A 15,518-nucleotide genomic window follows, 5' to 3' on the forward strand; every position below is an offset into this window, starting at 1 on the left:
ATATATTCATATATTATCAGCTGGAACGATTAGAGAAAAATAACAACATTAGAGAAAATCCGTGCCAAATCACTTGTACCCACTGGGTTTACACAGGAATGAAAGCTCCTTGCAAACTTTCAAAAACAAAGCCAAACCTGGGTAGCAAATAAGCCTAAAATGAGGAGAAAGGTGTTCTTTTCTACATACACTCTAGGAAGTGGAACCTCTTTCTTATTCCTCTTAGTCGGCTAGGATCTTTGCTAGGAAGGAAGTTACAAGGAATGAACCATCTTGTGGAGGTGAGAAAATCTCTGCAGTGTTGCTGGATTTGCTCCTGGAATAAGCCCCCCCCCCCCCCCCCAGCTCTCTCCAGGGAGGCTTGTTCTTGCAGCAGCCCAGAGAAGCAGATGGATTGGATGGCTGGCTCAGGTGACCTATGGAGGCCTGCCCAGTCCCCTGGGCATTCCAAGGCCCCACCTTCCACCTGACCCATGACCTTCGACCCTGGCCCTGTGGCCAACACGAAAGTGGGGGAGGTAAGGGGAGTGTAGGTATCAGGCTGCCTGGGCCCGGGCCACAAATGAAAGAGTCACTTGTTTCCATTCCTCATGCTCACTTGTGAGGTCCTGGGAGCTGCACAACTGGTATTTCTCCAAATCCTGGCAGCTGGTATGGCTGTGTAGACAAGCTGTACTTACAGTCATACATGTGTATGTGTGGTGCATGGGAGCCGGCAGCCTGGCTTTTGGTCCCAGGCCTGCCATCGACTTGCTTTTTGATTTCTAGGAACCACTTCGCCTCGGGAGCCTCAGTTTCCTCATCTGTGAAATGGGACAGCAGGATCCCTGGAGGTGCTCAGGCAGGGGTGGGGAGTGCGGTGCAGGGGAGGGGGCTGTGAGGAGGCAGACGGCAGGCATCCTCTATCATCCCCCACGCCACCACCCCGAGTCAACGAACACAATCCCACTTGGATCTTAGATGGCGTACACACAGAAGATTTTCTTTGAGAAAAGGTTTCTCTTGCTTCTGAAAACTATAGAGTAGGCTCTCTCTGAGTGACCTGAATTTATTATTCTATGACTCCATGATTCCAAAACCAAAGTTCAGACTTAACCTTTTTAAAGGATTGCATGCAACTTGGGAGGGCGAGACATGATGATATGTGATGAGAGGTTTCTGTTACTGCAGACTCTTCTGCAACCTCCCCAAGGGGACATATAAAGTTTCCAGAGCCCAAGACCCCTCCTTTGTTACACCTGATAAAGGCTCACATGTTAATTATTTAGCCACGCGGGCTCACTGGAAGGAACATAGCTGTATAATGAAACTGCCTTGAAAACATTTCCGCGTGTAACATACGGCTCTTGCAATTTAAACATATTTTTTCTTCTTTCCTATCAGCAGTTATTTTATGGACTGGGCTTAGCCGGCTTAGCAACAAAGGGCACTGGATTGGTGAATTATTCATGTAATCTACATTTCCTGGCTGCTGTGGATAACTGACAGGTGTCATGTCACCTTTTACAAACGTCCCACAATTAGGGACTATATATCAGCGTTTGACTTCGAAGGAAAGCTCCCTTTCCAAGCCAGTTTCATATTTTATTTACAGCTTGGTGGCGTTTTTGACTTGGCTGCCTATTTCTCTCACTTTCGATTCCAAGCCTTTTGCTCCACTTAATATAACCAGGAACATTTAAATAATAAGACTCCCTCTCAGTTTGCTAAAGGCAGTCACTCATTGCTGCCGTGTTTTATTCATTCAGCCATTATGTTAGTCAATTTCTTGATTTAAGAAACCTAGGATAAAATGCAGCTGTAAGGAAACCATGATATAAATCTGTTTTTATGACTTGTTTGGTTCACAGGGAAAAAACTAAAAGCAAATCTTCCCAGGGTCTGACACAAGTTGTAAACTGTGGGGAAAGTTAGCTAGTTAAAGAATATGATTTACTTAATAGGAGCAATGGAACATTTCATAACTCCACCAGAGTTGGAAGTTTTCTAGCATTAGGAATAAAGCCAAGGTGAGTTCTATTTAGGCCCAGTGAGAAAAATCCGGTAACAAAATAAACCTGGAATTGATAACCCTGAAGACTAACGAGAGGATGCAGCCGTACATTAAACACTTTGAGTGAACTAGAACCTTCGAAATCTTCTAGTCCTACCTTTCCACTTTTCCTAACAAGAAACTGAGGGCTAAGGCATGCAAGGGCTCACCATCACACCAACCCTAGTTAGTGGAAAAGCTGGAAGCTGGGCCAGCCCATTCCAATTCCTGCACTTTGCTCTGCAATGGCCACGGATCATTCTTGTTACCTCTACAGCATCCACTCACCTCTTCTGCTGCCAACCGTTCCTTGGGAGAAGTCCCCTCCTTCTGAGTTGTGTGATTTGCTTGGAATTATCTCAGGCCTACTCTGGGTGTGAGCCTGATGGACCAAGTCCATCGGTGAATCCATTTTCTCAAATGGATGCTTCAGGCATGGCCATGGGACCTAAATCAGACCAGGGAGAGAGACAGTGAATCCCAGGACTTACACAGGTGCTCCTGGAAGAGATGTTCTGTCCCGCTACACTGGGACGTGTAAGGCTGCGAGGTCTGCTGTGGCTATAGATCTCCTCCCTCCGTGTAAGAGGCTGCAGCTGCAGAGAGTGAGCGGGGAGGGCACCATGTGATGCCCGAGGGTGAATCCTGCAACACAAAAAAAACTGAGCAGAGAGAGCAAACCTTGGTTAAGTAAACATATCATTTATCTTCTAAACTAGGACAACTTCGAGAACGAAACAGGGCAAGACATACGCCAAACCAGATCGGATGCATAAATAGGACGATTCTGGGCAAACAGGAGCATATGGTCACCCGGCTCTATGACGGCATCATCTGACCTGCTGGATTTAGCCTGGCCTCTGGATTAAGCTAGCTGAATTAAGCTGGCACTCTCTTTGGCCATTTTTAGTTTAGGTGACAATGAACTCACTTCATTGTTGAAGCCAAGTGGAGTTAGGAGTTTTGTAACTTGCACGTAATAGTTTTAACTGACACAAATATGCTGCTTCCTAACAGTTTTGCTTTCTGAAATCTTGTCCTATTGCATATTTGAAGCTTGTGATTAAAGGTAATAATTATATGCTTTAATCTTAATAAATGTTAGAACTTTATATTTAATATTTTACTTCAAATAATAAAAATGAACACTTACAGAACTTTTACTGTTTACAGAGGACTTCCAAGTTAATTGTCTTATTTACACTAACACCCTTGTGAAATGAGTATCACCCAAGGTTCACATGGCTCACGTGGCATATATGCAGGGGTGACTTTTGGCAGGGGAAAGACCCCCCACCACACTGAATTGGTTTGCCAATTTCTGCAGTGTGAATATTCCAACAATGGCCAACTTCAAAGCATCAACCTGACATTACGGGGTGTGGGGTTGGGGGGAGATGCATTGGCTCTAGGGAGCCAGCTCCAATACTCCACTGCACGGAACGTGAATCCAAGATTTCTGACTCCATTTCTTCAATTCATACTATTTTTCTGTTTCCGGGGTTTGGTGTGAGGTGCTCAGTTCTGAATTGTGGTCTCTTAACAATAGCATATGTGCCTCAGAGCCAGGGTGCCACAAGCCTTCAAAAGAGATTTCCCCAGAGCAGAGCTGCAATGGCCAACCCCGTCCAGACTCTGTGTGTTTCCTGAGCCTGATACCTGCCCTCAGCACGAACCTTCTCTGGGACTTCAGCATTTGTGGTGTGCCCCACTTGGATGTGGCTACGGGCTTGGCCCTCCCTGCGTGCCCCCCACCACTTCCAGCTCTGCTTATCCTGCAGCTGGTTTGGGTGACTTGTCTGGGTCTTTTGTTCTCTAGGGCCACTATGTGTAATAAAGAAAGTGCTGCCTCGCTTTACCACAGAGTGAGACACGAAGGCCTTGGAGTCCTGTGGCCTGGCTCGGGGACAGCTACCTGTGCTATTCTCTGGTCACTGCTATCAGACCTAAGCTCCCACACTGAAGGGGACACTGACAAAGCCTGTTCCCAATTATGATCTCATCTGAAGGCACTGGCCGGATGGTGTGCTAAATGCTTTGCCTCAGCAGAGGGAGCTTGGAGAAGGGTTGAGTCATGTGAAAACCCTAGTGGCAGCAACCTAATTTCCAGTCCTGGGGCTTAGGGGAAATTAGCCTGGCTTTATAGGGCTTGCCTTACAAGCTTAAACCCACTGGCTGTGAGCAAATGCCACAATAACCTTCATTGTCAGAAAGCATAGAGCCACAGAACTGCACGATAAAAATAAATTTGCATCTTTGACATCCAATGTATGGAAAAAATGAGAAAAAGAAAGTCTTCTAGTAACATTTCAACTCAAATATTTGGAGACCACTTTCCTTCTTTTTCAACTTTTTATTTAAATTCGAATTAGCTAACATACAGTACAATATTGATTTCAGGAGGAGAATTCAGTGGTTCATCACTGACACACAACACCCAGTGTGGAGACCACTTGTCAATTGCAACTGCTCTGGCCTCCTGTGGGCTGGCAAGGAAGGAAGCAGTATTGACAACGGCTGGTTCTACTGAGGTCAGGCTGCACTGTCCGCTCTCAGAAGAATTTTTTTTTCTTTTAAAGATCTTATTTATTTATTTGAGAGAGAGAGTGAGAGAGAGAGAGAGAGCATGAGAAGGGGGGAGGGACAGAGGGAAAAGCAGACTCCCTGCTGAGCAGGGAGCCTGATGGGAGACTTGATCCTGCGACCTCAGGATCATGACCTGAGCTGAAGGCAGACACTTAACTGACTGAGCCACCCAGACACCCCCAGAAGAACGGTTTTAAGAACCATTTAGGTTTCATTTTCGGGTAGGCTTTCATACTTCTGCTTGACTGTGGGCCATGGAGCATCTGAGCATTCCCTTACAACTTGATGAAGCAAGTTGATGGAGGACTGGAAAGCTGCCCTCCTGCAATGGCAGCTCCTGGGGGAATAAAGGGTCCTTTACCAGAAGGATTCAAATCTGCAGGGGGATTTGTGTCCCCTCTAGTTTTTCCCACAGAGGAAATTACGGTGACTGAGTTTAGTATTGCTTTCCCACGTGCAAAGAAAATGCAGTTGCAGTAAATCAACCAATTTTTTTTCTTCCTTTTCTTTCTTTCTTTCTTTCTTTCTTTCTTTCTTTCTTTCTTTCTTTCTTTCTTTCTTTCTTTCTTTTTGTATCTGGATAAATGTGCTCATGCAAGAGGTGTGGAGCATCAAGTCATAGTAAAGGCCATAGTCCCAGGTCCATTTCTGAGCTTGTGATCTGGCTGCAGGTCTGATCTGACAAAGAGCAGGAAACAATCCATTGCAGTTTACAATAATGAATGAGACTGGTATGGATGACAAAGGCTGTGAGAGTTCAGAAGAACTGGAAAAGTGAGAGAAGAATCTGGAAAGAAGGGGAGACTTAAGCTGGGCTCTGACAGCTGGACAGGAAAAGGAGGACATTCCAGCTGAGTAGAATGAGAACATTATGGGCCACAGGGTGGCATGAACGCCCAGGCGGGGGGGGGGGGGGGGGAGGGCAGGAGGTGAGGGGGAGTGTTGATGCATAAGTACCTTTAAGCAGCTAGGGTTCTCCCATAGAGAGTAAGCAAGAGGTTTACTGAATAAGCTTCTCAAGAGAGGAGGAGTGAACAGCTCATAAGGTTAGGAATAGGAGGACCCTGTCATAAAAGACAATGTGGCAAATCCGGCCACCACAGAGTGGGACTCAGCCATAGTTAACACGTAGCAGACTGTGACTCGGAACCTACTTCTTAGAACATCCAGCATCCACACAGAGTCAGACTGAAAAGTTCCTCTGATAGTTTCAGCTGATGAGCAGACTGGATTTTGCACAACTGACCTGATTTGCAATGTCATCCATGTTGTCATTAAGATGACCCCCAAAAGAAACCACACATTGACAAATGTATGAATTATTTAAAATTCTGGACTCTTTGTGGCAGGTATTCTAGGCCCAAAGAATACAGAAGTAATGAAAATGGAAGCATTAGGGGTTTAAAGGGCTGCTTATTTCTGAAAGCCTGAGGTGGCTCTGAGAACTGAGGGACAGCGGCTAACACGGTGACTTAAGAGAACCCCCCGGGATCTACGTTTCCATCGAGCTAACCGCCAGTCTTCCCTTTGCAGGAGGTGGAGTGTCCAAAGGTTGTGGATCTCCCTATAGCCAAGTATGTCAGTTTGACCATGTTTCAGGTTTAAAAAAGTTCAGCTTCATATATAGAAACAGGCTGTCATGCTCCTCCCATTCCACCCAGACAAATCGGCCTCTGGTGTGGGGAACTGAGCCCTAAAGAAGGAAGCGTTGTGTGGAGACAGCGGCCATGTCTCAGGCAGAAGTCAAGCCAAAAAGCCAGATATTCTATCCAAGGCAACTTGAAAAAGTGGAGAAAGCCTCAGTATATGCAAATATCAGACAGTGGGGCCTCACAGCAAATGAGTTCCACTATTTGTAAGAAAAGCAAGCAAGCCGTTGGAGGAAGTTAGGGAATCTCCTTTCATAAATATTAAGGAATTTTTTTTAAAGATTTTATTTATTTATTCGACAGAGATAGAGACAGCTAGCCAGAGAGGGAACACAAGCAGGGGGAGTGGGAGAGGAAGAAGCAGGCTCATAGCGGAAGAGCCTGACGTGGGGCTCGATCCCATAACGCCAGGATCACGCCCTGAGCTGAAGGCAGACGCTTTAACCGCTGTGCCACCCAGGCGCCCCAAGGAATTTTTAATACAGTATTTATTTAGAGACAAGGAAATGGGAATAATTAGCCCTTTCGGTTGGTTTCTTTTAAACTTCTGCTCCCAAACATCTTTCAAGGAGACAAAAATTTTTAATATTACTGGAAAAGCAGAAAAGCCCAAAGGGATCAAGTGAAAACTTTACAACTGAGTAAAAACAGGAAGAATAGAAAATGCTTTGATACATATTGAGACTCTTGGCTGCGAACAACAAAGGTTCTGTTAGGTTTCCTGGGAGAAACGGGAGGCTTACCAGGAGAATGCACATGGTGGGGAAGCAGATGCTGAGCTACCAGGTCAGGGGCCTGCTGCTCTCCCCTCTCTGTCCCGTAGGCCCACGCGATTTGGCCTCCCCTCTCCCCCGACTACCTTCATGGCTTCCTTGTAGTTTCTGCTCCCTCACTCTGCGTGCACATGGCATTAGAGCTCTCAGACCCCTCTCTAATTGAGACCCTTCTGTTTGAGCTCCCTGCTACTAATGAGCACATTCTCGCTGAACTTTCAATTCTCAAAAGACTGAATCTGCCCGACCCCATTCACCTGTTGGTTCCAGGTTAGGTGACACGCCGTCTCCAGCCAATGCAATGGTTAGCTTCAGGTCAGGTGTCTGCTTCTAGTCCAATTCCTAGGAGAAAATGAGTGGTGGGAAGTTAAAGGGTGTGTTCAGGACATTTCTCATTAGAAACGGCTATGGTGTAAGCAGGCTCTGATTGCAGTCTCTATTAAAAAGTAATGATAAGCAGCTCTTCCTCAGGACTAACAAATGTGCTCTTAAACTTGAGCTTGAGGACATTTTTACTATTTTATTCATTCAATCATTTATTCATTCTGACTCATCTTTAATCATTAAAGATTTGAGGTGGCTTACAAATCTATATACAATAAACAAGGATCAAATAGTTGAGAAATGTAGGCAAATCCTTATGTTTCTAAGAATAGAAAAATAAAAAGCCAGGGACAAAATTATCACCACATAGTACATAAAACTCAACATTGGAAATTACCAGAGATAGGCTTTGAATTTGTCTCTAAACCTGAAACCTGCTAAACTTAATAACAATTGGCTAGATCAAGGCAAAAGTCCTGGCAGAAAATGTCTTTTACATTCAAATAGGTTACTAGCCAAGCCTGTGGAAGCCTACCCTTCCAAAGAGACAATCACTCTCTCTCTCTCACTCTCTGTCTCTCTCTTTCTAATAATTTCTGGGCCACCATGATGGGAGAGGAGACTCTGGATTAGGTCTCAAGTCTTCTTCTAGTCCTGATCTCTTAAGGATGGTTGAGATTTCTTGACCGAGCAAGAAAACAAATCACTAAGAAGGCAAGATTTTATGTAGCTAAAAACAACCTCCAACACAACTTCGGTACATTGAAGCCTTACCCCTTGCCTCCTCCAAAAATGGAGACATAGTTTCAAAGTTCAAAAGGCACGTCATAAATTTCTCACTTCTTTTTTATTGTTCATTGTAAGGCAAGAAGTGCACAGGAAGGCTGGCTCAGTGATTTTTTCTGCTCTCCAGTTTTTTGCCTGTAGCATTTCTGACATTCTCAGATCTTCTGAGGCTCTTTATTTACTTTTTTTTTTTTTAACTTTCTTTTGATTATAGAGCAGCAAAAAGCACTAGAAAGCTTGGTCCTGGTGCATGAAAATGGACAAGCTCTGCCGTAGAGTACCAGGCCTGACATGCGGGGTGAGAGGCACTGTGGGAGTTCTGGTAAGTAAAAGGGAATGTTCCCTCACAGGCCGGACCTGGGAGTCATTCTATTTTAAAGGACAGCTGTTGTTCAATACTCGTTGAGCAGTGACCATGTTCTAAGTGCCACAGAAGCAGGTATGTGACTTGACATTTGAAAAGAGGAGACTAGTTTTTATAGGAACCAGTTATTTGATATGATGATTGCCTGGAAAGGGGTAGAAGGGATTCTTGGCGCTTTAACTCTTGCTAACTGAGAAAGATGTCACATAGATTGCTAAAACGGTGATCCTGGAAAACCATTTACAATATTCAATTAACAATAATTAAGGAACTCAGTGGGAAGCTCCTTACTGACTTGCTAAATAGCAAAAATTGGTACTTGGCATTCCCAGTGGGTGAGAGAAAAGATAATAAGTACCCAAAATGTAAAGACAATCGAAATGAAACCAATTATGACCAAATTATATTACTCAAATAGAAACACAAGTTGAATCAGGAATATTTAAGTTTTTGACAGAAAATATTAAAAAGAGATACAATAACGTTTTAGCCATTAATTGATCATCTAATCTAGTGTAGTCCTGGGAAGGGAGCTGCTTTATAAACCTTCAAGTTTTACATATGCTGGTAAGGGACCACAGTCTATTATAACAACCTCATATTTTTAGGCGCTAGTAAAGGCTAATTTTCTGTTAATATAGTTAATAATGAACCATAATTGATTCTATTACCAATGGTCTTGAAAAGACTGTTAGCTAGTTATTTAGCCCATCTTTTCACAATCACATACTCACAAATACTAATGCTAATTTGATTTACTATAGTCGACTTTAGTAATTTTCAACTATTCCCCACCAACTAATTTTCTAAGGCACTAAAACAAAGATTCTTTTCTTCTCCTACCCTTTTATAGTCTTCCTCCCCTGCTTCGTTACGATCCTTCACTTCCCCAATAATTTCTCCTCCTCCATATATTTGAAATGGTACAATCAAACTCAGACTTGAAATAATCCTCCAATATCCAATCCGGCATAAGTCAAGGGTTGCCTGCATATGCTTATAATGGAGCAAATCTAAAACATGGAACACTTGATAGGTTTCATTTAATCCAACCTCCCTGTTCCTCCATGCATATATCCACATTTCACACTGACTAATATTTAAGTCTAAAAACCCAACCTGGTCTGATCTCTGGCAAGGAAAAACACACACACCCACACACTAGTACATTCATCATTAATCCAGCAAGCATCTGTAGAAGTTCTTCGCTGGTAGACTCTTGGGTATGTCCAAACCTCTGTCGGCTGAACTAAATCTTTGGGTTTTAAATATTTGGTTTAAATATTTAATACTTTAATATTTTTAATATTAAATACTTTAAATATTTGGTTTAGAAATAAATAAAATAATAATAAATAAATAAAACCTTCAAGTATGTTTGAACAAAACCCTCATATTTATTATCACAGAGCTAAGCTCAATCTTTTCATATAAAAACGACTCTGAGGAAGGCATAAATCACAGCTATCTTGAGAGTAAACCTATCTGTGTGTATGTGTGTGTGTAAATATAAACAGATGTGTATATGTATAAATATGTTTTTCAAAAACTCAATCATACTTTTTGTGGCCTGCTTTTTTTCTCAGTATATTGTAAATATCTTTCTATTCCAATTAATATATATCAATTTTACCATTTAACGGCTACGTGATGGTATGGATGTACCATCATTAATCATTTGATTAATCTTCTGTTGTTCAACATTTAGGTTCTTCTGGTTTGCTTGTACACAGATTTTTACATATTTATCTGGGATCTACTCATTCAATTGGGATGAATTTCTGCAGGTCATAGAGTTAAACCTTTAAATATATATTGACAATTTGCCCTCCTGAAAGGTGGTTTTATTTTGCATTGCCATGGGTAGCAATATGAAAGTGTCAAATAACCCATCCAGTACAACTCAGGTTTTTCTTTACTGGATAGATGAAAAGAGGTATCTGGTTCCATTTGTATTCTTTGGTTACCAGTAAGGTTGAAAATGCTTTCATATGTTGAATAGTCATTACTCATTTTGTAATTCCCAGATCACATTCTTTGTCCACTCTTATATAGTAAGGATACTGACCCTTGTTATTTACATCTTCAGTCTTGCAAATGCTTTTCCCAGTCCGTATTTGGCTTTTAAATTTGTTCCCAGGACTTTTCTCTGGCTATTTTTGTGTGTTTTCTGGCTATTTTCTGGCTATTTCTGGCTATATCACTTTAAAAAGTAAATATTAAAATCAGTTTTTAATACATTTCAACAAGGAAATCCATTTGGGAGACTGATAGAGATTTCACCCATTTTTGAAAACAGTTTTTAAATGTTTGGTATTTACTCTGGACAATGGAAGCTCCTTTGGTCCTTCTGTCATTCATTGAGTGCCTGCCTCCATGTGACAAGTCCTAAGCTAGCCATTGTGGGGGCTACTAGAATGTTTATACCTGATCCCTGTCTTCAGATCTATGCAGAACAGACAAGCAACACAACTCTTCACAGTCAACTATGAATAAACAAGAGAGGATAGCATAGCAGTAGCTTTGGAGTGGAGAGTCTGACAAACTGGTGGTTGAGAGGAACTAGTGGCATGACTGGTTTAACTTGGGGATTTTGTAGATGAATGTGCCACCTTCAATTACACCCTGTGTCTCCTTCAGGGTATATATCTATTTTGATCCAGTAATGAATTCTCCCTTGGAGCAGAGTGCGACTTGGTCCTACTAATCCTGGCCATCAAGATATTTTCTTCACTCAAACAAAAGCCATGACCCGATCCCAGGTATTTTACTAAGGAGAACGCCTGCCGACCTCTACGATTTCCATCAAAATCATAGTTTGCCAAGGTGTAAGCTGACCGCTCCTTTATAGGCGTGTGGCTCAGCCAGCTGGCAAGTCCTGGCCACCACTCTCACCAGGCAATCGGCCAACAACACAGCACTCTGAGCAAGATTCATTCCCACTGCAACATTTATTCTGTTTTATTTTTTGAGGTGTTAGCTGCATTCTGTTAATTGGGACCTTTTGCAAAGTCTTTCAGGCACTTTGAAGTGTCTGTTCTCCCATCAATTTCTGGTGAAAATTTATAGTCCTGTCACATAGGTCTTCAGCAAGAAATCTGTAAAAAGAATGAAGGTGATTTTTTTTCCTTACCTAACTCAGTGTAACAGAAATGAGGCAGGGGAACTGTCAGTCATTTCTAAGGATGCCAATTTTCACTGCGTGACAATCTTAAATGTAAAATTTCAGCTATTTGATGATATGCCTGAGCATAGCCCATCCCCCAGATCCGATGATAAGTGTTGAACAGCAGGTTTGGGGCCCTTTGCTTAGGCATGATAATTTAGGGAAATAGTTAGCTCATCAAAATTGGCTGGGTGCCCTGTTTTCATATTATCCAGACAGAAGTCACTGAACCACAACTTTGCTGCTTAGAAACAAGCAGTAAACGGGAGGGAGTGGGGAACTATGAATAGTTAGCCAGTTACCATATCCAATCATGAAGTGCACTTTACAATCAAGGATAAACTGACACGTGTTAAATTATGTCCAAAGATACATCTGCAAGAGCACTCCGAAGATCTGCTGGCCGAACTCTGGTCTTTCCCAGCAGCTGACCCGAACTGAGACCCAGGACGCTCTGAACCAGAGGTTCTTCGCATGTGAAAGAGTGCCAGTTGATGGCTTCTAAGTTCTCAAGCTCCATGTTCTCAGGATTTGGTTGAAGAGCCACATTCATCATGTCTCCGTTCGGGTAGACTCTACTTTTAAAATGTTATTCTTTAAAACAAGAAACCCACAATTCATGAAGCAATGACTATTTTTCAGTCTACGCATGTGGTTCAGCAGAGCACACCCTCTGTCTCACCTTAAGAAGTTCACATGCTTACAATGGGTGAATGAATAAAGGCAGGGCACAGATACCCACAGGAGGAGATGAGAGAGGCGCAGAGGACTGTGGGGTTTGGCAAATCACAGATGTGACCCTTTCCAGTCCCTCTGTTCGAAGACTGACTCCATGAGAGCTGGCTGGAGACTGCAAGCTGGTTTCATGGAGCACCTGGCATATGATGAGAACCTTTCGTGAACGTGAGATTTCCAAGGGATGTGAAACTGAGGGAATTCTAGGCAGAGAGAACAGAATAAACACAGATGCAGACACAAGGAAGTTCAGACAATATTTAAAGAATTCCCGACCTCAAAAACCTAGAGACAACAAATCCAATTTGTTCACAATCCAGGTTACTGTATTAACGTATCTTTTCTGCAAATATTTATTGACTACCCACTGTGTAGGACATACCTCCCTTGGCGCTCCAAGACATCCAAAGATGACTCAGGAAGTTCAAATATAGGTTTAAACTAGGATTTTAAATAATAAAAGAAATACAGGCATATTTTGCATAAAATATGGAAGACGGAAGAGGACAAAGAGCTAAATTAAAAATCACCTACCTTATTTAAGTTTATAGACTTTGAAAGTAATGTCTCATCTAGCACATAGAAGCAAAGATATAAATTTGGATGAATACAGAAGCCATCACTGATTAGCTCAAAGCAACATTTAAATTGATCTTTCCAGTGAAAAGGCATTAGAAAAAGCAATCTAAAGAACACCTGTTTAGATGCACTAGAATCAACAATTAGGTTCTTCAGGGAACGAGGAGTTTTCAGCCGCCTTTACTCCAATGAGAGGCAATAGAGCTTAGCATTTTTATTACTGTAATCAAGAACATTTAAGGGGGCCAGAGGAAAATATTCACACCCACCTCTTAATCTTGAAGAGGAGGCAAGTCCCTTAAGCCACTCACTTAATTAAGCACAGGCTGGGGTTGGGGGAGGGGATCCTCTGCCGGATTCTCCCTGTGACTCTTCCTCAGAATCTGGGCTCTAGACTTTAGAGTAAAAGAAAAAAAAATGCAGTTTCAACTTCTGGACCCAAGGAGACCCAGGCAGTGGATGTGACTGACCTAGAGGTGGAAGAAGCAAGCTCAGTGCCTCCATATGACCTCTAGTCTAGAGTGGGAGGTGCCATCCCCCTAGGGTCAGTTTGAAGTGGGTGCTGCATAATTCGCAGGGACCGTGATGGGCGTGCCAAGCGGGAAGTGTGGCTTCACTCCTTGCTGTCCCCTCTTCAGATGCCTTCCTAATAGGAATAATAATAGTAACAACAGCTAGCATCTATTTACTGCTCACTATGTGCCAGATTCCATGCATTTTCCCTGCAAAATCCCAGCGATTCCTTGCAACCCACTCCGTGAGCAGGTCATACAAATATCCCCATTTTGTAGACAGTAGAGTATCTACACAATAAATGTATTATTCCAACGGGGGTACTTTTAGAGGGCAAAAGTGCTGTTACTACTGACAGTGGGACAACAGGTGTAAACCAGGACTGACCCAGATGAACCAGAGCACGTGGTCCCCCTGCAGCTAAGGCTGCTCAGGTGCAGAGACAAGGCCAAGGATACTTGGCAGTGTTAACCTCAGCATGTTTCCACTGAACAGTTTTCGTCCTTGTGCCAGGCCTTCCTGAGCCTCAGTGTTTTTATCTGTAAAATGGGGGTAATGAAACGACTTCATACGGTTATGGGAGGATTTAACAGGGTGGAGTCCCTAAGCTATGGATAAGAGCTCAAAGCGCCAGCCACTAAGAACCTCAGTTCCCTCTCCAGTCCCCTGCCCAGGGAGTCCAGGCCTCCATAAGCTCAGTCAAGGCCCTTCACTTCTCTGGCCCTCAGCTGGCTCCTGCGTGTAAGAATGGGGTTGAACTGAGGGCAAAACATCCCTTTCCGCTTGGACATTCCTCCTTCTCTGATTCCTCTGCAGTTCATCTATGTTCGCCCACACGCAGCAAAAGCAGTGTCCCCTTCTCTTCTGCTTTTCATTCAGAGAACTGAGGCTTTTTGCTTAGGCTTACTTTCATTCTCCAGTGCTTTCCCTAGGTGGTGGGAATGGTGAACCTGGAAGACCTTTCTCTCCCCTCTTCTTTCCATTACCTTTTTGCTTGTGCTGGAGCCAACCTCCTGAGGTGGTTCCATTTTCAATGCAGGACAGAAATACCAGGGAGCAAACTGTCGGGGTGGTCAAGGAATACCGTTTGGATCACACCTATGACCTTGTCTTTTCTTGGAGCTACAAAATGTCTATATGAGAAGAAAATAGGCTACACACTGCATTCAAAGGTCACATTATAATGTCAATGAGAGGACTATTTTTCCTAAGAACAAACACTGGAATTTCATTGAGAATGAAAAACAGGAATGAGTCAAAGGCAGCGGAGGGAGGTAGGGAGGAAGAGCGCGCGGGCTTGGGCTAGGAGATGGTTCCTCGCCACCACAATAAACCCTCAGGACATGGTGGCCTCCAGAACAGGCAAGGTCACTTGGGCATGCCTCTTCCTTTCCTCCTGCCCTCCCTCCCTTCCATATCTCAAAGATATTAATGGAGCACCAACCATGTTACATTCAGGAACTGTGCTAGGCTCTGAAGGTTGGAGTAGATGAAAAACAGACATGGTCTCTGCCTTCACAGAGCTCCCGCCATCGGGATGAGAGAGAAGTAAATCTAATCACCACAGGAAAACGTGTCAGAGGGGGACCCTGAGAAACACCATGGAGGAGAAATACGTGGTGCCACAGTGAGGTCTGACCTAGTTAGGGAGGCAGGGCAAGGTCTCCCTGAGGAAGTGGGGAGGCTCCTGCGGAGACGGGAAGGATGAGTCGGCATTCCGGGCAGAGGAAGCAGCTTGTGCAGAAGCCCTGAGGTGAGAGGAAGCTCCGAGGGTTTGAAGAACTGAAAGAAGGTCAGAGTGTCTGGAGCTCTGAGAACAGGGGGATGGGGTACAGGATGGGGCTGGAGAAGGACATAGGACCTGTAGGCCTCTTTAAGCATTTAGGGTTTCCCTAAAAGCCACAGGGAATTTTTCCAAGTGTTTTCAGCAGTCAGTTGAAGGATCAGAGTTTATTTGAAGATGATTGCTCCAGGGAGATAGGTTCAAATGAGTCAAGGAAGGAAGCCAGGG

The 15,518-nt window shown here is 43.5% G+C and overlaps 1 long non-coding RNA gene across 8 annotated transcripts in view; it reads right to left on the minus strand.

Moving 5' to 3' along the window:
- LOC103663648 overlaps positions 1 to 15,518 on the minus strand; it is a 140,643-nt gene that overhangs the window by 27,432 nt on the left and 97,693 nt on the right. For all 8 annotated transcript variants that reach the window (XR_005832491.1, XR_005832488.1, XR_005832490.1 and 5 more), the window contains 2 exons: positions 7,298 to 7,382; positions 2,321 to 2,480 (listed from right to left, as the gene is read on the minus strand). This is a non-coding gene — a long non-coding RNA (uncharacterized LOC103663648). The remainder of the gene's footprint in view (positions 1 to 2,320; positions 2,481 to 7,297; positions 7,383 to 15,518) is intronic.

The sequence above is a fragment of the Ursus maritimus genome, unplaced genomic scaffold (assembly GCF_017311325.1).
Source record: "Ursus maritimus isolate PB19 unplaced genomic scaffold, ASM1731132v1 scaffold_5, whole genome shotgun sequence".
NCBI classification, from domain to species: domain Eukaryota; kingdom Metazoa; phylum Chordata; class Mammalia; order Carnivora; family Ursidae; genus Ursus; species Ursus maritimus.